General features: G+C 36.2%; 1 non-coding gene across 1 annotated transcript; it reads right to left on the bottom strand.

Annotated features, from left to right (window-relative positions):
* Positions 1 to 10,929: 10,929 nt before the first annotated feature.
* LOC122099962 lies at positions 10,930 to 11,036 on the bottom strand. The gene has a single exon (XR_006146055.1). It is a non-coding gene; the product is annotated as a U6 spliceosomal RNA (small nuclear RNA).
* Positions 11,037 to 23,195: the final 12,159 nt, after the last annotated feature.

Here is a 23,195-nt window from a genome sequence, read left to right as displayed (position 1 = left end):
CCTATCCTTTCCATCTTTTCCTCTTTGTTCTTCTTTATGTGACTTAACTCTTGTCCTGCACATCCTCAGATAAACCCATAGTTAACCAGTAGACCTTACCCCCCATTGTGTACACACTTAACCCACAAACTTATTACTCAATTCAAAACCTCTGAGACTTAAATTCATTAATAGCAGTACTACCTCTTTATACCTATATAATATTTTAAGCATTTTTTTAAAGTTTTCCACATCTCCTCTATGTCCCTCCCTTTCTCTCAACATATTCATATTCCTCTATAAATAGATGGTCTTTTAATCTCTAAAATAACATTAATTTTTACGTTTCTATTTTTTTTCTGGTCTCTTTTCATTCCCCTTTCTCTTTCTTCTTTCTCTCTCTCTCTCTACTTGCATCCTACCCAATCTATTTCCTGCACTGTGATTAGGACATAGTTAACTCTCCCTGTGCCTCCCCACACCAATCTATTCCTATTTTTTACCCACATCTCTCCCTAACCCTAATAATTTCTGGTTTTCCAAATTCTTCTCTGCGGTTCGAAGTCCTTTAACATATAGTTGTTTGATGTCGAATAGATGTATCTGTTGAACTAGATTGTATCTGTAGACTATTGACTGTACAAATGCAAACTTTGGTTGATGGTTGCCTTAAGATAGTGTTCTAGCACAAAACTGGTGCTATCTTCATCTCAAATGGGCAGAGTAAGCCGGAAAAACACAAGAAAAATGGCAAATTCGGGTATCTCAATTCCCAATCTTGATAATCAGGGGTTAGAACAGATAATGAATAATCCAGAGGAGAGTTCCCAAACAGCTCTACAAACACTGCTGGCAAACATGATAAATGAAAAGTTTGACAATGTACAAAGGATTCTGTATGAGCGTGACAGGGAGAGAGAGGAGGCATCCCAGAAGTTTATACAGGAATATCATAAGCATGAGGAAGCTACTCAAAAACTGATACAGGATTTGCGTGAACAACTTGAGAATACTCAAAGAGAAAGGGAGGAATGGCGTGAGCAGGCTGAGAACACTCAAAGAGATCTGCAGGAATCCCACGAACGGGAGGAAGCTAATCAAAGAGTAATACAGGAATTGAGAGACCAGGTAGAGAACACACAAAGATCACTAAAGGCATTCATGGAATCCATTAAAAAAGAGCTGAAGGAAGTCAGGGAGACCACAAAGGGAATGCTGAATGGAACCCAACAGAAGGAATGGGAGCCCAAAGAAACCATAACCAATCAACTAAGTGATTTGAGGACAAACACTGAACACCAAATTAAGGAAGTAAAGAAATTCATACAAGACCTAAAACAGAGCTTCAACAAAGAACTTGAAGCCATCAAAGCTGACCAACTAGAAGGAAAAGAGATAAAAAACAAAGTAGAGAGTCTTGACAGCAGGTTAGACCATGCAGAAGATCGAATCTCAGGGATTGAAGACAGCTTAGATATTATAGAGAAAGAACATACAACCATCCAAGACAAGTCCAAGAAATATGATAGATCTATCCAACACCTGGAAGACACCATCAGAAGGCCTAATCTAAGGATAATGGGTGTAGAGGAGCACCTAGAAACAGAAGTTAATGGTCTAGGAAATTTGTTTAACAGGATCCTAGCAGAGAACTTCCCAAACATGCAAAAAGATAGGCCTGTCCAGATACAAGAAGCCTTTAGAACCCCAAATAGACCAGACCAGAATAGGACATCCCACCGCCACATTATAATCCACACAGGATCAACTCAGAACAAGGAAAAGATCCTTAAAGCTGTCAGAGAGAAAAGGGTAATCACTTATAAAGGGAAACCAATTAGAATCACCTCAGATTTCTCAGCAGAGACAATCAAAGCAAGAAGAGCCTGGAACGATGTATGCCATGCCCTAAAAACAAACAACTATCAACCAAGAATACTGTACCCAGCTAAACTCTCCTTCATAACCGAAGGCCAAATAAAAACCTTCCATAGCAAAGAAAAATTGAAACAATACATCTCCACCAAACCAGCCCTACAAAAGATTCTTAAAGATGTCCTACACATAGAAAACCAACAAGACGGCAATAAAGGCCAAGAAACTGCACCCAAACTGAGAAGCCAAGAACCATAGGAAGAACCCAGTTTTCGCAGCCCCCCAAAAGGTAGATAACATGTCAGGAACTCCCAAATACCTCTCAGTCCTATCTCTTAATGTTAATGGACTGAACTCTCCAATTAAGCGACATAGACTGTCTAGTTGGATTAAAAAACAAGACCCTTCTATCTGCTGCCTGCAGGAGTCACATCTTGCCCATAAAAACAAACACATTTTCAATGTTAAAGGCTGGAACAAAATCTACCAAGCAAACGGACCGCATAAACAGGCGGGAGTTGCAATCCTAATATCAGATAAAATAGACTTCAAATTAAAATTCGTGAAAAGAGATAAAGAAGGTCACTACATATTAATTAAAGGATCTCTCCTTCAGGAGGATATTACAATTCTAAATATCTATTCACCAAACAATGGAGCACCCAAATTTATCAAAGAAACACTACTTTCCCTCAAATCCCATATAGATCCAAAGACATTAATAGTTGGGGATTTTAACACACCACTCTCCCCACTAGATAGATCAACTCGGCAAAAACTCAACAGAGAAACCACACATCTAAACAGCTGCATAGATCAACTAGACTTAACAGACATTTACCGAACATTTCACCCAGCAGCATCAGAATACACGTTTTTCTCAGCAGCACATGGAACGTTTTCTAAAACAGACCACATTTTAGGCCACAAAGCAAACTTGTCTAAATTCAGAAACATTGAAGTTATACCTTGCATTCTCTCTGACCACAAGGGAATAAAATTAGAACTCAACACCAAAAGCCACCAAAGAAAGTCCGGTATCACATGGAGGCTGAACAACACACTGCTGAATCATGAGTGGGTCATGGAAGAGATTAGAAAGGAAATTCAAATGTTCATGCTATTCAACAAAAATGAACACACAAATTACCAGCTCCTCTGGGACACAGCAAAGGCAGTACTCAGAGGCAAGTTTATAGCTCTGAGCTCCTACATCAACAAATTGGAGAGATCTGAAACTAGCAATTTAATGACGCATCTAAACCTCCTTGAAAAAGAGCAGCAAGATAAACCCCAATCCAGTAGACGGAAAGAAATAATCAAAATTAAATCAGAATTAAATGAATTAGAATCCAAAAAAACTATAGAAAGAATCAACAAAACAAAGAGTTGGTTCTTCGAAAAACTTAACAAAATTGACAGACCCTTAGCAAATCTTATCAGAAAAAGAAGAGAACACACCCAAATTAATAAACTCAGAGATGAGAATGGAAACATCACCACGGAAACAACCAAGATTCAGAACATTATAAGGGAATACTTTTCAAAACTGTATGCTAATAAGTTTGAGAACCTGACAGAAATGGACCTCTTCCTAGCAAATATTGACATGCCAAAACTAAACCAAGATGAGTTAAACTATCTTAACAGGCCCATAGCAAGCATTGAAATAGAAACAGCAATAAGAGACCTCCCAGCTAAGAAAAGTCCAGGACCAGATGCTTTTACAGTGGAATTTTACAAGGCCTTCAAAGCAGAGCTCACACCAATTCTCCTCCAACTCTTCAATGAAATTGAAAGAGAAAGCTCACTACCGAACACATTCTATGAAGCCATCATAACCCTCATCCCAAAACCAGGCAGGGACTCATCAAAGAAAGAGAACTATAGACCCATTTCTTTGATGAACATTGATGCAAAACTTCTCAACAAAATTTTGGCCAACCGACTTCAACAATTCATCCAAAAAATCATACACCACGATCAAACAGGATTCATTTCAGGGATGCAAAGCTGGTTCAATATACGCAAATCAATTAATATTATTCATCACATCAACAGGAGCAAGAATAAGAACCACATGATTATCTCAATAGACGCAGATAAAGCATTCGTCAAGATCCAACACCCCTTTATGATGAAGGTTTTGGAAAAATTAGGAATCCATGGAACATTCCTCAATACAATAAAGGCTGTATATGACAAACCTACAGCCAGCATTATACTCAATGGTGAAAAACTAAAGCCATTTCCTCTTAACTCAGGAACAAGACAAGGATGCCCACTCTCTCCACTTCTCTTCAATCTAGTGTTAGAATGCCTAGCTACAGCAATAAGACAAGATGCAGACATAAAGGGGATCCAAATAGGGAAAGAAGAAATAAAACTCTCCCTCTTTGCAGATGACATGATCTTGTATTTAAAGAATCCCATAGACTCCACTCCCAAATTACTTAAGCTGATTCAAAACTTTGGCAAAGTAGCAGGTTATAAAATTAACCCCCCAAAATCCATGGCTTTTCTGTATGCCAACAATGAGAAAAGTGTGGCTGAAATTAGGAAAGCAACTCCATTTGTAATAGCCCCACAAAAAATAAAATACCTAGGAATTAACTTAACTAAAGAAGTGAAGGACTTCTATGATGAAAACTTTAAAATCTTGAAAAAGGAAATCAACACAGAACTTAAAAAATGGCAAAAACTCCCATGCTCCTGGATTGGAAAGATTAACATTGTGAAAATGGCAATACTTCCCAAGGCTATCTACAAATTCAACGCAATACCTATCAAAATTCCACCCTCATTCTTCAAGGAAATAGAAGAGGCAATCCAAAAATTCATATGGAACAATAAAAGACCCCGAATAGCAAAAACGCTCCTCAACGGAAAGAACACTGCTGGAGGAATATCAATACCAAATTTCAAACTCTACTATAAAGCCATAGTAATCAAAACAGCTTGGTATTGGCATAAGAACAGACCTCAGGACCAATGGAATAGAATTGAAAACCCAGAAATGAACCTACAGACCTATAGCCATCTAATCTTCGATAAGGGAGCTAAAACAATAGAATGGAAGACAGACAGCCTCTTCAGTAAATGGTGCTGGCAAAACTGGTTAACTACATGTAGAAAACTAAAGCTAGATCCTTATATATCACCCTGCACCAGAATCAACTCCAAATGGATCAAAGACCTTGAACTCAAAGCAGACACTCTGAAAACATTACAGGATGGAATAGGAGAAACCCTGGGTCTCCTCGGCTCAGGCCGAAATTTTCTGAATAGAGACCCGGAAACACAACAAATCAAAGAAAGGTTGGACAAATGGGATTGTATAAGGTTGCAGAGCTTCTGCAGGGCAAATGACATAGCTAGCAAGATCAATAGAAAGCCCACGGATTGGGAGAAGATCTTTACTAGCCATACAATGGACAAGGGTCTCATATCTAAAATATACTTGGAACTCAAAAAATTAAACCACCCAACAACAAATCCTCAAAGAAACAACTGCCCAATAAGTAAGTGGGCGAAAGACCTAAAGAGAAGCTTCTCTGAAGAAGAAAGAAGGATGGCCAATAGACACATGAAGAAATGTTCAAATCCCTAGCCATAAAAGAAATGCAAATCAAAACAACATTGAGATATCACCTCACTCCAGTTAGAACAGCAAAAATCAAGAACTCTAACAACAACAGATGCTGGAGGGGATGTGGACAGAAAGGAACCTTACTTCATTGTTGGTGGGAATGTAAACTTGTTCAACCACTTTGGAAAGCAGTATGGAGGTTCCTCAAAAGACTCCATATAGAGCTCCCCAATGACCCAGCAATCCCACTTTTGGGCATTTACCCAAATGACCACAAACAAGGCCACACTAAAGCTACCAGCACAACTATGTTTATTGCAGCATTATTTACCATAGCTAAGATATGGAACCAACCCAGATGCCCCTCAGTAGATGAATGGATCAAGAAGATGTGGTATATATACACAATGGAATTCTATGCCTCCATCAGAAAGAATGACATTGCCACATTTGTTAGGAAATGGAAAGGCTTGGAAAAAATTATATTAAGTGAAGTAAGCCAGGCCCAAAGAAACATAGGTCCCATGGTTTCCCTTATTTGCAATATCTAGTATAGGTATGAGTCAAGCGGAAAAAGTCAGAGAATGTGATGTTAGGAAAACGAACCCTCAAATATGTATTTTAATGTTTTTGTTTCATTCATGCATGTGTTTCTAACGCATTTATAATATTATTTCTTTGTTGCTTTGTATGTCCCTCCCCCACAGTGTAACCCCCGCTTTCACTATATTTGATGTCAGTATAACATGTGGAGGAGACGGGGACAAACAAGTCGTTTAAGGATTCAGGTGGACCTGTTGCAACAATGAGAAGTACAAAATGTCATGTCAAAACCAGCTTTACAATGTCGGTGGGGGGGAGGGAGGGGGGGTATGATTGGGTGGGGGGGAGGGGGGAGGCTGGGAAGGGAGGTGAAGGGTAAACAAAGGAGGAGGCTGCAATGCTTGGTAAGAAATGTATGCATTTTCCTGCCCATGTAATTGTAACCCCTCTGTACAGTATGTTTTCAAATAAAATAAAGTAAAAAAAAAAAATACAGAGTATGTATAGGACAAGGAGAAAATAAGCATGTACCTAACGATGGAGGCATGAAGACATTAAAATCAAGAATGAGAAAAGGATGTCCACTCTCTCTACTACCCTTCAATATAGTAGTGGACTTTCTAGCAAGGACAATAGGCAAGAGAAAAATATAAAAGGGATCCAAATATGAAGGAAGTAAAACTATCCCCTTTCACAGATGAAATGATACTTTATATAAAGGACCCTATAGCTTCCCCCCCCAAAATTTAGTAAAAGTGATGCTAATCTTCAGCAATGTAGCAGGGTATAAAACCTACAAGAATCAGTAGTTTTCCTGTGTTACCAACAATGGGAAGATCCAGGCTGAAATCCAAAAAACAACCTCATATGTATTAGCCTCAAAATCAAATCAAATCTAAGCAAAACAAACAACAATAAAACTAGGAATTAATTAATTTAACAAAAATGTGAAAGACCTCAATTGTGAAAACTTTAAAAGCCTAAAAGCGAAATTGAAGGAGATTCAAGGAAATGGAAAGTCTTTCAATGCTCCTGGTTGGAAGAATTAACATTGTGAAAGCTGCAATACTGCCCCCAAACAATTGGCAATGCAATACACATAAACATCCCTACAATATTCTTCAATGCAATAGAGAAAGCAATCCAAATTTATTATTGAATTACAAAATTACAGTTCAAAGAGAAGGCTTAGAAATGAGCTCATAGGCCTATAGTCATCTTACACACACACACACACACACACACACACACACACACACACACACTGGAATTCTATTCACCCATCAGAAAGGATGACTGTTCACCAGTCTTAAGGAACATCAAAGCCTTGGGAAAATTATACTAAGAGAAAAGAATGCTGACTCAAGCAATATAGGTTTCATATATTCATTCATTCATGGTAGCTAGAAGGTACCTACAAATCTACAAGAGAGATTCTTCTATGGCTAGGGAGGTTGAGCATTTCTTCATGTGTCTATTGGCCATCCTTTTTTCTTCTTCAGAGAAGTTTCTCTTTAAGTCATTAGCCCACTTATTTATTGGGCAGTTGTTTCTTTGAGGATTTGTTGTTGGGGGATTTAATTTTTTGAGTTCCAAGTATATTTTAGATATGAGACCCTTGTCCGTTGCCCTAGCCATAAAAGAAATGCAAATCAAAACAACATTGAGATACCACCTCACCCTTGTTAGAATGACAAAAATCTAGAACTCTAATAACAACAGATGCTGGAGGGGATGTGGACAGAAGGGAACCTTACTTCATTTTTGGTGGGAGTGTAAACTTGTTCAACCACTTTGGAAAGCAGTATGGAGGTTCCTCAAAAGACTCCACATAGAGCTCCCCTATCACCCAGCAGTCCCACTTTTGGGCATTTACCCAAATGTTTACAAACAAGACCACACTAAAGTTACCAGCACAGCTATGTTTATTGCAGCATTATTTACCATAGCTAAGATATGGAACCAACCCAGATGCCCCTCAGTAGATGAATGGATCAAGAAAATGTGGTATATATACACAATGGAATTCTATGCCTCCATCAGAAAGAATGACATTTCCCCATTTGTTAGGAAATGGAAAGGCTTGGAAAAAATTATAATACGTGAAGTAAGCCAAGCCCAAAGAAACATAGGACCCATGATTTCTCTTATTTGCAATATCTAGTATATGTATGAGTCCAGCAGAAAAGGTCAGATAAGGTGATGTTAGGAAAATGAACCCTAAGATATGTATTTAAATGTTTTTTTTCTTTCTTGCATTTGTTTCTAACGCAATTATAAGATTATTTCTTTGTTGCTTCGTATGTCCCTCCCCCACAGTATAACCCCTTCTTTCACTGTATTTGATGTCGGCATAATTTGTGGAGGTGAAGGGGAAAAACAAGTCGTTTAAATAAGGATGCAGGTCGACCTGTTGCAACAATGAGAAGTACAAGTTGTCATGTCAAAAACGAACTTTACAATTTGGGGGGGGGAGGATTGCGTAAGGGGGGAGGGAGGATGGGAAGGGATGGGAAGGGTAAACAAAGGAAGAGGCTACAATGCTTGATAAGATATATACTCACTATCTTGCACATGTAATTGTAACCCCTCTGTACAGTATTTTCACAATAAAAAAATAAAAATTAAAAAAAGAGAGAGATTCTTCCTCCAGTTTGAATTGCCATTATCAAGAAAACTGACAATAGCAAATGCTAACGTGGATATAGCCAAATGGGAACTTTATTACACTGTTGGTGGGAAATTAAATTTGTCCAACCATTCTGAAGTGCAGTACGGACTTTCTGCAAAAGACTAAACAGGTCTCCCTATGACACAATAATTCCTCTCATGGGCAGTAATCCAATAAATAACAAACAAGCTCACGTTAAAGCTAACAGTATAAGCATGTTCAGGGCCCAGGCCCAGAGTTCAAGGACTGGAAAAAAAGTTACCACTGTTGGTATTTGTTTCCCCAAATATGAACTTTTGACATAAGATACAAAATCTTTCTATTTGCAACAGTTAGAATAGGACTTACCTGTAGTGGGTGATAAAATGTCTTCTTTGTTGAATGTTAAGAAAAGCTGTAGGCAGTCCAAGAAAAGGGAGACTTTTTGTTGTTGTTGTTGTTGTTGTTCGAGGTGCTTGAAGCCTGGGCTTGGGCACTGTCCCTGAGCTCTTCAATTCAAGGTGAATGCTTTACCTTTTGAACCACATCGCCACTCCTGGTTTTCTGGTGGTTAAATGGAGATGAGTCTCAGGGACTTTCCTGCTCAAATTGGCTTTGAACAGCAGTCCTCAGATCTTAGCTTCCTGAGTAGCTAGGATTACAGCTGTGAGCCGCTGTCACGAGGCAAAAATGGGAGATTTTTATAAAAGAAAATCCACCTCTTCACCTGTGTCTAAACCTCAGATATTACTATTAGAACACTTCATCCTCTACTCATTTGATCTGACATTTGTAAATTTTCTCTTTTCCTTCTTGTGGAAATACTGCAGTCAATGTCAACTCAACTGTGGGACTGGATCAGTTGTATGGTAATCGCTAGCACCTAAACCAAAAACATTTACATCTAAACAAATGAAACCCTCATTTCGAATAATTGCTTTCTCTTTTTATTACAAATCTGTGCTTGATTACTTCTTAATGTGATATTGGACCTCCTAACAGTGTGATGACTTTTTCTTTCTCTTGAGCAATTGTCCTTCTTCCACATGGGTCAAATATTTAAGATTTCAAAAATTTCCATTGATAATTCATTAAGTTGACCTCGAAGAAATTGTGCATTTCTGGAATTGGTCTTCTGTGTTGTTCTTACATGCACAGGATTTCTATGATTTATTTGTTTTATAAGGAATTCTATATTCCAATCTTTGTGTAACCAATTTTAGTCCCTCTGATCAGTCTTTCCTACCCTCTCTCAGGAGTCTTTAATTTCAGCCTGCCTCATAAAAAAATATATTAGTTATCAGCTAAATGACTCCCAGCTTCAGTTTTTTGCCTGACTTCATGTAGGCTGTGATAGGAGCCTTGACTTGCCTTGCTTACTGGAGTTTTTTACTTGTTTGTTTTGTTTTGTTTTTAGAGGTCTAGGATTATTAGTCAATATATTAGCTTCTCTGGGCCGCAGTGATCACCTGGACTAGAGTCAATGGGTTTTTGTCCTAATGATACAAAAACAGCTGACTAAATTCCTGTTTTAATTGTCTCAAAATGAGGCAATCTGGCATCCTTGCAAAGCCATCAATAATATTCTGCTACCACTTACAGAAATGGTCTATCAAGATGGCTTTTCAAGGTTGACTGTAAAAAATGTTTATTTCTGTGTGGGAGGACCATATAAAAATAAAAAAAAAATCACATCGTACATTATAAATACTTCAGAAACAACAGCAAGAAAAAAAAACCACTTGTGTCCCTATCTTGGGGTTCAGTTAGCTTAACATCACCTTATTTATTCCTTTTGACCTTTTCTGCTTATCCACGACATATATTAATTATTGCCAATAAGGGATACCACGTGACCGATGTTTCTTTGGACTTGGATTACTTTAGTTAATATAATTTTTCCAAGTCTTTCCATTCTGTAACAAATTGGGCGATGTCATTCTTTCTGATGGACGATAGAATTCCCATACACACACACACACACACACACACACAAACTCACAATGTTTTCTTGATCCATTCATCTACTGAGGGACATAGGGGTTGGTTCCATATCTTAGCTATGGGAAATAATGCTGCAATAAACACAATTGTATTGTGTTTCATATGGTCTTTTTGCTGACTATTTAGGTGAATGCCCAAAAGTGGGATTGCTGGGTCATACGGGAGCTCTATGTGGAAACTTTTAAGGAACCTCCATACAGCTTTCCAAGTGGTTGAACAAGTTTACACTCCCACCAAGAATGAAGTAGGGTTCCCTTCTGGCCACATCCCCTCCAGCATCTGTTAATGTAAAAATGTGGAGCGCTTCTCGAATTTGCGTGTCAGAGTTGCACAGGGACCATGCTAATCTTCTCTGTATTGTTCCAATTTTAGTGTATGTGCTGCTGAATTGAGCACAGAACATTTTTTATATATAAAGTGGAATTGATTTTCTTAAACTAGACATTTCAACAAAAAGTAAGTTCAAAAGAATTGTTGTGAAATTTTAGAACCATGTATTTCTTACATAAGCACACATTTAAGACTAAAGTCAAGACTGATATGTCAAAAACAAAATAATTCCACATATTTGTTGTTCAACAGATGTGTATGGGGAGGAATTCAATTATTCTCTACAAGGCACCTATCATAATGAACACTGCAGCAAGTGTTAAGTTTTTTTTAAAGTTTTAATGTTTTAAATATGTTTAATTTTGGGAATTTGCTTATATGCCAAAATTAAGATTGTTTGGTAGGTCATATAACTTTTCTATAAAGTATTTAAGATTTATGGTAGCAGACATATACTACTAAGTATGTGCAATTAAGAGTTTATAGAAAATTTACTAATGAGAAGTTGCAAAGTCTTTGTATGAAGAAACAGTGAAGAGTTAAGACTTTGTTAACTACACAGTTTCTGTAAAAACTTTAGGGCTTCCTTACTTTATATGTTAGCGAGGAACAAAAATGATTATATAAACCATATACAGATGATGAGACGAGACATAAATAGTAATCTTAGAGATTAAATTTAAAGACTACTCATAGCCTATAAAACTCTTGTTGAACATCATAATCTTAGCCAGTTTTAAATGTACAGGAATATGAGAAAATAGTAAAATCTAATATGTAGTACACTTCAAATACTGGAAACAATGGTATTTGGTTTTTATTTTATTAATCATTAATATTTAATTATTGATTTTCTTTATTTGTAGCATTGTTTTCCTTGTTGTAATATAATACAACTTTTTGTAAGTCATCATTACGAGATACTTTGAGAATGTTACTTGGATGGCCATACCATTTTTTATAGGTGCATGTGAATTTACAAAGAGCAAAATTAAGAACAAAATATTGATTAAAATTTTCTCAAGTAGAGTTTGAATCAGGAGTGTTGATAAATGTCCACACATAAATCTTAGCCCTATGCTGAAGCAGTGGTTTTACAGAGTTGAGGCCACAAAATTGAGAGACGGTTTTTGTGTTTGGGTTTTTGGTTTTGTTTCTGTTGGTTGTGGGCCTTGAACTCTGGGTCCTGTGTACTGCTCCTCAGCTCTTCATCTCAAGGCTATTGCTACCACTTGAGCCACAGCACCACTTCCATCTTTTTCTGCTTATGTGGTGCTGAGGAATGTGGTGTTGATGGGTTATCATACATCAAATACCTTCAAATGTACATGTAGAGTCTAAAGATAGCAGTATGAATATTCTCATACAGCTCTTGTTTATCTGTTATGCACTTTCACTAGTATGATATTTCTCTCTTTCATTCTCTCTTATTTCCTCTCTTTCTCTTTCATGCTCCATGTCTGCTACTTAGAATTTCTGCTGGAAAATTTATCCTTCAGGACCCACTGGGATTTTGGGAACATGATAGGGACCATCAGTTACCCTTGCATTCTTTAAGAGTTGTAAGAGTGACGTAATATTATCCTTTGCCATTCTAAATGGCAAAACAACAGATCTAGGAATTCCTGTTCACTTTTAGTACTATTACAAATTTTCCTCGTAGGAATCATTGGGACGGATAAAGATACTTTTAACCTGTGTCCTAAAGATCTTTTCCTTTTACAAGCAACCTTTTTCTTTTATTATCAGTAAGTAACAAAAACAAAGCTATCCTATGGAAAGTAGGCTGAAGTTGTTCACAGGGATGGAAAACAAGGAAGTGGGGGAAGTGAGCACAGATCCTCAGAGCAGTTTATCATGTACACTTTGTAAGAATGACAATGTTCTGGGAAGTCTAGATTAAATTACTAAACACCTGAAATATATAAATATATGTACATATATTTATATATGTATATTTATTTATACATGCATATATGTGTGTATATGCCCTTATATATGTACACATGTATATTGCTCTACATACAAATACACACATACATATACACATGTATACATGCACACATGGAGAAAGACGCATAGATACAGCCAACACAAGTTTCACTACTTGTTGAATATGTCCTAGACGGAATGCTTGGAACCAAATATGTTGAAGATATATTTGTCTCTAAGAGTTCTTTTAGCACTTCTCTTATCTCTTAAAACTGGTAAGTTTTGACAGATTCGACTTGCAAATGCAGTACAAGTGATAGCATATCACCCAGAAATCTCAGTAAGTATAGGTTATATGGTGTCTCCTTGCTCCCCACGGAATGCTTGCTCTTGTAGACACTCTCAACAACCAAAACAGCAGGAGAATATCCTGGTAAAGAATAAAGTTACACGGCATCTTTCATTGAGCTCTTTTCCAACAGCCAGCATCAATTCCTAAGTAATGAGTGAGTCCACAGAAGACTGGAGCTCAGGTCAACATTTAACCAACCCATGTGATAAGTCTAAAGTGAGAAATGCTGACCGAGGTCTTGCATTTCCTGGCCACGAAAATAAGAAAAAGTATTTGTAATGTATTAAAATTTGAGAATAATTTGTATCCTGTCAATAAATGTGTAGAATACAATTATACCAACTGACAAAAGATGCATTTCATTTGTGTGCTTTTGGACTTGGCGAGTGATTTTAAATGTGTCTCACAATTAGAATCAACATAAATCAAGCCAGCATTTCTTCATTTAAGATACAAGGAAAGGATACAGGTTGACCCATTGTAGCAATGAGATGTACAAGACACTCTTTCTGGGGGGACTAAGACCATATGATTGGTTTTTCTACAACCCCCATTATTCCACCAACTTTACTCCCCTCTCCTCTTCACTCTTCTAAGGGTTAAAATATTTAATTCATATACTAATCCACCTCATCACCAAATTTGATTTAAAGGTTTTCTGCTCTTGTTATCAATGTTTGTTTAAGGGTTGAAATTCTGTGTGTCAAAATTTGCCTTGCATTTTGTCTGGTATTACCTACTATTCTGACATTGACCACGTGGTTTTATCATATTGGGAAAAAATATCACTTTGTCACTGGAATTCCAAAAAAACGTATAGCCGATTTTCATTTTTTAAAAACCCAAGTGCATCTTAGAACTTTAGTTTAAAAGTGTGTGTGTGAAAACATGTTCAACATAATCTAATTATAAAAACTCTGTAACAAGTTATCTTCTTCTATGTCTTTCTTTTTTTTTTTTTTTTGGTCCAGTCGTGGGGCCTGAAGTCTGGGCCTGGGCACTGTCCCTCAGCTCTTCAGCTCAAGGCTTGCGCTCAACCACTTGAGCCACAGCACCACTTCCAGCTTTTTTTCTTTTTGCTTATGTGTTGCTGAGGAATCGAAACCAGGGCCTCATGCATGCAAGGCAAGCGCTCTACCACTGAGCCACCTTCCCAGCCCCTTCTTCTATGTCTTGATAGTGATACTTCCTATCAAATTTGCTGTTTGTTAAAAGAAAACCTTTTTTTTCAAGGGTAGTAGTAAAAGGAATGAGACCCAACTCAGCTCCTAGCCAGGTGTGATGAAAAACAAACCAGTAAGGAGGTAAGAATTGTCTTAAAATGTTTGTTCCACATATCTGTTTCTGTCCCCAGAAACTTCGAGTATAAGAGATGGTATGAGTCAGTATAACATGTGGAGGAGATGGGGACAAACAAGTGGTTTAAGGATTCAGGTGGACCTGTTGCAACAATGAGAAGTACAAAATGTCATGGCAAAACCAGCTTTACAATGTCGGTGTGGGGGGGGAGGGGGGTATGATTGGGTGGGGGGGAGGGGGGAAGCTGGGAAGGGAGGTGAAGGGTAAACAAAGGAGGAGGCTGCAATGCTTGGTAAGAAATGTATGCATTATCCTGCCCATGTAATTGTAACCCCTCTGTACAGTATGTTCTCAAATAAAGTAAAATAAAATTTAAAAAAAAAAGACAGCTTGTGAGTAAAGTTGGTAAGTAATTCTTGACTGTGATTTAACATTAAAACTAGCATGTCATTCTCTATGTCCATCTAAAGTCGTTTCTTTAAAGTCTGTGTATAATTTTGTAAGTAACTAAACAGGAGTTTTGACAATTCATCCGAGGGAGGCGGTCTTGCCCAGATCCTGCCTGGACCATCCTACCTCCACCATGGTACACTGGACTCCTGCCTGACTCCATCACACACAGCTGATTCTTGGTAAAAGACTGATTTAGATTTACAAACTCTAACTCTTTTGGGACACTCTCTGTAAACCTTACTCATCCTGATATGAAAAAGCCAGCTATGTTGTTATACTATTGAAACATGTATAGGCCAGGAGAGCATCTCATACAATTTAGTTATCAGGTTTTCCAGCCATACAAGCTATGCTCAAACTCTCATCCCATCTATTGAATTTTGTCATTGCAGAGTTCTGGCAAGGACTTGTTGATCAATTCTTGACAGGGTGCACATAAACTCCACTTGTTCTCACTGATCTCTTTGTTGCTTTAATTGGAAATGATAAATGGCTTTTGTGGGAAAGATTGCAGTTCAAAGCCAGCCCAGGTAGACAAATCCTTGAGACTCTATCTCCCAACTAACCATTAAAAAGCCAGCGTAGAAGCTGGCTCAAAAATTAAACAGCCAAATGCTAAATGTGGCCCTGTGACTCAAAGTGGTAGAATGCTAGCCTCGAGCAGAATTGCTCAGGGAAAATGCTCAGGCCTTGAGTTCAAAGCCCATATCCCAGCCACAAGTACTTAGATCCCAGGACAAGGTGGAAAAGAATAAGAGGAAAAGATGTTACATCATCCACTTTGTGCCTGCCCTTTCAAAATTAACCAGATCCAGGTCAATAGAAACAAGTTGAGAATCTTGTCCATCTAATGTCCATATCTGTCTAATTCATAAATGCACAGGAATTTACATTCTTGCCTTTGTTACCTGCTATTTATAGGAAATGATCAAGGTCTCTCACCAGGCACTTAACTACTCCAATCCAGCCCTAGTTTCTGACTGGTTATAAGTTCATGATCCAAATGGAACTTTTCTGGTTTATTCCCTTGTTGTGTTTTCTGATGTCACTCATATCAACTAGTCCTGCCACCTTGTCAGCCTTTTGCCTGATATCAGTATTTTCAAGTTTCTCTCTAACAGGATAACAGCCCTCACTCAAACCTGGGACCAAGTCAAGGACATCCGATTACTGCAGGCAGCCAGAGGCTTTGCTTACACTGCCCTGGATCGAGCACAGACCTGGACCTGAAGATCCCAGCCCCAGTGACTACTGAACACACTCATGACAGCTGGACGTATCCAGAAAAGACCACGACGCCCCTCCACCTTTTATACTCCAGGGTTCAAAATGATGGAATCTGCTTTGTTCTCATAACTCCATGATTCTCTTCTCTCAGCAGAATTATTTTTATGTATCCAAAGATCCTATATGAAGAACTAGCTTCTCCCCACTTGGCCCTATCATTTTATGTATCTAAAGATGGAATATGAAGGATTGACCCCCACCCTGCTGTCCCAGGCTCATACACAATACAGGCAAAATTCCAGGTATGTGTGAACTCCTTTTATGTGCAGGCAGGGCAATCCATATAATCCCAGTTGTAAACATCCCATTGTGGGGCCAACTGAAAGGCCCCCACTTTCCTTGACCTAGGGGCTTTTCATTAACCTCTACCTCCTTGCTCAGTCCTCCTATAAAAACTCAGATCCTGTTTCAGCTCCCTCACACAACCTCCAAACCTGCTTTTCCTCAATAAACAGTCTTCGTCTATTGATGAAGTCAGTCCTATTCCTTTTCCATTCTCCTAAATTTTCCTAACAAGGACAGGCTGTATTCTATGACACAGAAGAGAGAAAATTACTAAGCATTCATTTACAGCCTTCTGAATATTTCTGATTCTGCACACATCAATTATCTATCCATACCTATGTCCAAGTGAGAGGATTTTAAAAGAATTTAGTGTTGGTTCCAATGCATTACATTAAGATATTTAGAAACAACTGAGAAACCTAAAGGTCTATACGAATTTTTGGTGGGACTGAAGGGATAGCAGAATTTGGTTTTCTATAATTTGAGCAATTTGCAAAAAGAATTGGCAAATTACAATTTACATTTGCAGCAGACTTGACACATTAATTTTTGTGTATTGAAAGGAGCACAAGGCTCAACAATATGTCAATGCTATCCTCTTATTTATCTCTAAAGGTTTATATTCTGGTCATTTAATATTAAAACCTCAAAAAAAATTTTAATCTTTAGCAAGTCGTGCAAAGGGGCTTCACTTCATATTGTCACTGTTGAATAATGTGTATGTGCATTTCAATGTACAATACATCTGGATCATTGTCAATCATTCCACTTTTCGAATTTTTATACATTTTATAGTAAAAATCGTGTACAGAGGGGTTACAGTTACATGAGTAATGTCTTCTGCATCATATTCACACATTTTAAGTGAATATCGAAGATAATTTACCTAATATTGGAAGTTTAGGAGCCGTCTTCATTTTCTGATGATATTAGCAAGAGTCAGTTTAATTATGCAGATTCCACTATGGAGTGAGCCCTTTAGTCTTCTAACTTTTCGATAAATTTAGAGTTTTTTTATTAAAAATTAACAAACGTTTTATTTCAGTATTTGAAACGCTGCCCTAATTATTTTAAAACTTTCACATTAAGCTAGGCTGATCTTTTTTCCCATTTACCACACTAGCTCAGGTTAAGTCTCCTTTGGCTTTATTGTTTGAGAGGCCAAGGGAAGAGGGTAAACAGAAAGATGATTATTACTCAGATATCTCCTTCCTCTTCTGTTTTTGCTATTCTTGTTGAGAGGAATACTAGATCAGGGAACAATAGTAATGCTTGATTTCACCATAAAAGGGAGCATTCCTGGCATGTCAATTATTGTTTCTCAGAATCACTTGAACTGATTACTCTTTCCTTTTCTGTAACTGTCACCTCACTCTGGCACCCTTGGTGCAGAGGGAAGCACACTAACAGGTTTTTAGCTGTAAATTTGTATTCTATATCTTAACTTACTACTACCAAAAACATAAAGCTTTGGCTATATAAATGCAAAGGCACTGATTGTCCAATAATACCTTATAGGCAATTCTACTCAGCTCTCTCCTCCTCTCCTATCCTCCCTTCTCTTCCCCTCATTTACTCTCCCTTCCCTTCTTCATTCCTTTTTTCTCTGTCCTCCGTAATCATCTCTAACTTCTCACTTTCTATCTTCCAGTAGCAAGTGATTTGGTTTATCAGACAACACATAAATCATTGAACAAATATTTTTCTCCTTTTTGTGATTATTCATTTTTACAAGAAGTGAGTTTTAGTAGAACACCAGTGGCTTCCACCTAGCTACTAGGTAGGTTCAAATTTGACAATTGCAATTCCAAGCTATTCCAAATGAATAAACCTAAAAGATTCTTTTCTCCACTTGTAGTAAAAGGAAGAAATGAAGGTGTGACTCATTTGGTATAGTCCAAACACTGAGAATTAATGCCCAGATAGAGCTCAAGGCCAGTAGTTCAAAACCCAGTACCAACATAATATTAAAAAATGCGTCCTTCTATTTTGAATGGGGATATTTCTCCAAAAATTCATAACCAGGACAATTTTCAAGGTCAAAGATTTTTTCAAAGGCTCTTTCATTTCTTAACCTGATTTCTCGGCTTCATTTACTTTATAGGAAATAGGAACCATTTGTTAGGAAATGGAAAGACTTGGTAAATATTATATTAAGTGAAGTAATCCAGGCCCAAAGAAACATAGGTCCCATGGTTTCCCTTATTTGCAATATCTAGTATATGTCTGAGTCAAGCAGAAAAGGTCAGATAAGTTAAACTAAAATTTTTTCATCATGTCCCTAACAAGAATCTCCAAGATTGGCCTTGATAATTCCGTCATAGAAGACTGGGTTCATGCAAATGTCAGTTATGTTTGGGGTCCAATATTTTCCACAGTTGCTTAGGTTGCAAATCTCTCACAGCACATATAGTATCTGGAAAAAGTGCTGTCTTGCTAGGCACTTAAGGTATTTTTGAGGATCACAGTTCATTGCCAGCCCAAGTAGGAAAGACCATGTGATTCTTATCTCCAATTAACCATCAGAAAACCGTAAGTGGCACTATGTCTGAAGTGATCGAGTTCTGGCCTTGAGCCCCATGACTGACCAAATAAAAAAGAAAGAAAAGTATACATATATATATATATATATATATATATATATATATATATATGATGAGATGAATTACATTTAAATATGTATCAATATATATGATACATATTTAAACTAAATATATAATTTATTTATAGTATATTTGTATATTTATATATATAACATGTTCATATTTTATCTGTATGTTTATAAATATATTTGTAATTTATATCCAAAGAGTACATCTGAAGATTTTGGGAAATTTTAGTTTCTAAAAGATTACTACTGACCCATCATACTTTCAATCATTTTTTCCACTTATTACAATGTCTGCAGTACTAAGACTGAATGATTATGGAACAGAGCATTTGTTTTATTCCTTAAGATTTTGGATTAGAAACATTTATTTATTTGGTATGAAACCTACCAAAATGTGATCTTGAAATCACACTCCACAAACTGGACATATACATCAATTTAGCAACTTATAGGTCTCAAACTTTTATTTGAATTCTGTATCTCATATACATTCAGCTTCCCTACAAACATACATGCATATTCATGTTCACATACATCCCATACTCACATGACATACTAAATGTAACACTGTAATAAAAAATAACTTAATTACTGAAAAAGAACACCATCACAAATGTAATTATATATCATTTTTTAAATATAATGCATAATTGAAATACTGATGAAAGTGCAGCTGGGAAGATGTTTAAAATAGAGTGCCAACCTAAAGATCACGTTTCTCAATCCAAACACCATTATTTCCATCCTTCCTTCTCCCATTAAAAAAATGAATACAGAATTCACCTACATGTTTCTTAATCATTGATTGAATAAAGAAATTGTAATATATATATTTATGCATATATACAAAATAATATATTATTTAGCCACTCATGATAATGAAATACCTTCATTTTCAGGAAAATAGATAGAAATGGAAACCTTCATATTAAAGCAATAAGCCATACTGTGTAAACAAATACTGGATTTCTCACATGTAGACTCTAGTTCCAGAAAATAAAATGAATGACCCACGTATAAAAGATGGAACTGATTGAGTTTGGAAAAAAGTGAATAAGGAGATGAAGAGAAATAGTGTGGAATAAATATGTTCAAATACTTCATAAGTTAGTATGATCACATAATAAAATTTCAGTTATAAAAATAGGATAGTGAATTAATAAAAGGAATAAAATTTAATAAGCAACATTATGAGGACATATGTGTATAACACAATAAAATTACTTTGTGAAATTAATATTTGGTAATAAGAAGAAAAATTCATTCCAGTTGTTATAAATTCATATGTTAATTTCCTTTTTTGTCAGTTATTTTCCTGACAAACTAAAAGGAGAAATAGGCTTTGCTCATTTAGAAAGACAATCTTGTCCAATTAGCATTAAAGTATTCTAGTTAATTACTGTCAATGTGAAATTGTTCAATCAAATTCAGTATTATATTAGAATATTTCTAATGCATTCTTCAAAATATTCTCTATAGGTATGTACTTTTTGCTATTTATTGAATATGTTTTGTTTACTTAATTGCTATATACCATTTTCTGAATGGAGTTTGGTTTATGCAACTAGGATATATTATACCTGACCAGAAAATCAATTATTCAGTTTTTTTTTTTATCAAAAATGCTTATTGTGAAATAAAGGGCTAAATCCAAATTATGTATATTTGAAGACAGTACTTGGTTAGTCCTCACATTCCCCATTCCCTTCTTGAGAATAATACACATTGTAAGGAAATGCTTAGAAGGTTTTGGAGAAATAGCTTGACTTTAAACCAGTGAGTTACTCTATGCTGCATTTTGTTTACTTTATATACAGAATAGCTAAATTCTTACCTTATCATTTTCCTTAGGCTTTATACTCAGGTTTAATCGCTGATGGGAGACAGATAAATATATAAACATTTTTTAACAGTGGTTAAATTTAGGTACAACTAAACTCATGCAGATAGGCCTCATAAGTCATGAGACCATGATATCAAAATGTTAACCTATACTTACTGGTGTCATGTTATGTGATTTTGTGTATTATAAACAGTGGTTATTAGCATTTGTTTTGTAAACAACATCATTTCATGGGTTAGGAACTGAAGTGAGACATTACACTCAGAACAAAACTTAAGGAGGCACCCAAAATTAGTTACCAAGGTATACATCATATAACACAATGTTTGAAAAATGCAAGCTAAAGGAAATACTTTATGAAAAATCAACAATTAAAATCAATACAGAACCAGTATGACTGATTTTTCTTTTACCCCAGTTGAAATACGGCTTGCATGATGACTTTTCTGATTTTATGCTTAGTTAGGTCTTGAATTTAGTTGGAGAAGCTATGTTCTTTCATGTATTCATTTGTTAGATCAAAGAGGAAATGAATTCCATGCCAGAATCAACATGCATTATAATGCTATAGTTGTATACTTTGCCAAAATTTCAAATCAGCTCGAGTAGCTTGGGTCTTTTTCGGATCTAACTAAATAGGTATGCAATTTTGTCAGTACTAGAAACATTTTGACCACCAATTATTAAAATAGTATTTTCCAGAAACTACTATTCTCTTTCATGAGATTTTTAATTTCATTTATGTAATGTGCTGATGTTTTCCTTCAGAAAACCCACATTCAGTAATCTACAAACAGTGTAATTTGGAGTAGTTTAAAATTATGTACACTCATGTACACTGCTCAGATTCTATTATGTGCATATTTTGTTCTTGTTAAATCAGTGGTATTTACTATTGGACTTATTCATTGCATTTCTGAATTTTTTTAGTTTGTCATGATTTTTGTGATTTAGTACTATAGCATTTTTCCTTTTAAAGATGTGCAGATCTTTATTAATATACAGTTACATTTGTTTTAAAAAATTTGATCCAAAGGATTTGCTATATTAGGTTCATCCAGATGAATTTAATTACAAATGAGCACAACCTTATTTCTGAGAGACAGTTATAATTATAGCTCTACTCAAATTAACATGTATTTGAGGTTTTGTACTTAAAAAAAAAACTGGGCCCAACATGTTTTTGTTCCTGGGGGAGTTCCACTTTCTTGGTTGTTTTTCCAGCTGTGGTGACTTTAACATATATGTGCATTTTATTTCAGGAGTTTTGTGTATATATTTTGTTTCAAATAACCGGAAGTACAAAAAAAATCCGTGATTTAGAACTTTCCCAAATAGAATTCTAAGACAGACACTGACAAGTGGGAGCGGGCAGGTCTTAGTGAAGGGGGTATCAAAATAATAGAGACATTGATTGATGTGAGTTGAATTCTGCTTCCTTTTCCTCACTATTTCCAAAGGTATTACTTCAAAGTCTTTAGTGAAAGGAAAATAATTTTGTCTGTAAGAACTCAGAATTTTTGTTTTAATTGGGACACAATTGGGAAACACTATGCATTCATATTTTATTTTAACTCTAAAATCTTTTTTTTCCCTTAGTGTAAAACCACAGATGTGAATTTATAAAGTTAAAATAACACCTAGTAATTTATATAAAATGGTGCAAACTATTTTCACTTTACACTATACACAATATTGAATGCAATAATTATAGTGTGTAAGATAGTATGTAATAATTGACTTTGTGCAAAGTCAATGATAGTGGATTTTTGTGAGATACTGAGTAATAGTAAATAATATATTTGAATAGTTTAAAAAATCCCAGTTACATCTAAAAATAACTCATAGTTTTATAAACTAATGCTGAAAAAATAAAATTGTTTATTGGAAAAACCAGAAGTTTCAAAGCTTGCTTTTTAAAAATTGACTTGGATCTGGGCTTTGTTAGCTCATTCCTGTAATCCTCGCTACTCTGGAGTCTGAAATCTGAGGATAGTTTTTCAAAGCCAGCCTGGGCAGAAAAGTCTGTGAGACTCTTATCTCCAACAAACCACCTAAAACCCGAAACTGCACTGTGTTCACGTGGTACAGTGGCAGCTGTGAGCTGAAGAGGTGAGGCAGAGTGCCCAGGTCCAGAGTTCAAGGCCCACAACCGGCAAAAAA

Source organism: Dipodomys spectabilis, unplaced genomic scaffold, assembly GCF_019054845.1.
Source record: "Dipodomys spectabilis isolate Male_0828 unplaced genomic scaffold, ASM1905484v1 ptg000550l, whole genome shotgun sequence".
Classification (NCBI taxonomy): Eukaryota; Metazoa; Chordata; class Mammalia; order Rodentia; family Heteromyidae; genus Dipodomys; species Dipodomys spectabilis.
This window is presented reverse-complemented; position numbering and strand designations above follow the sequence as displayed.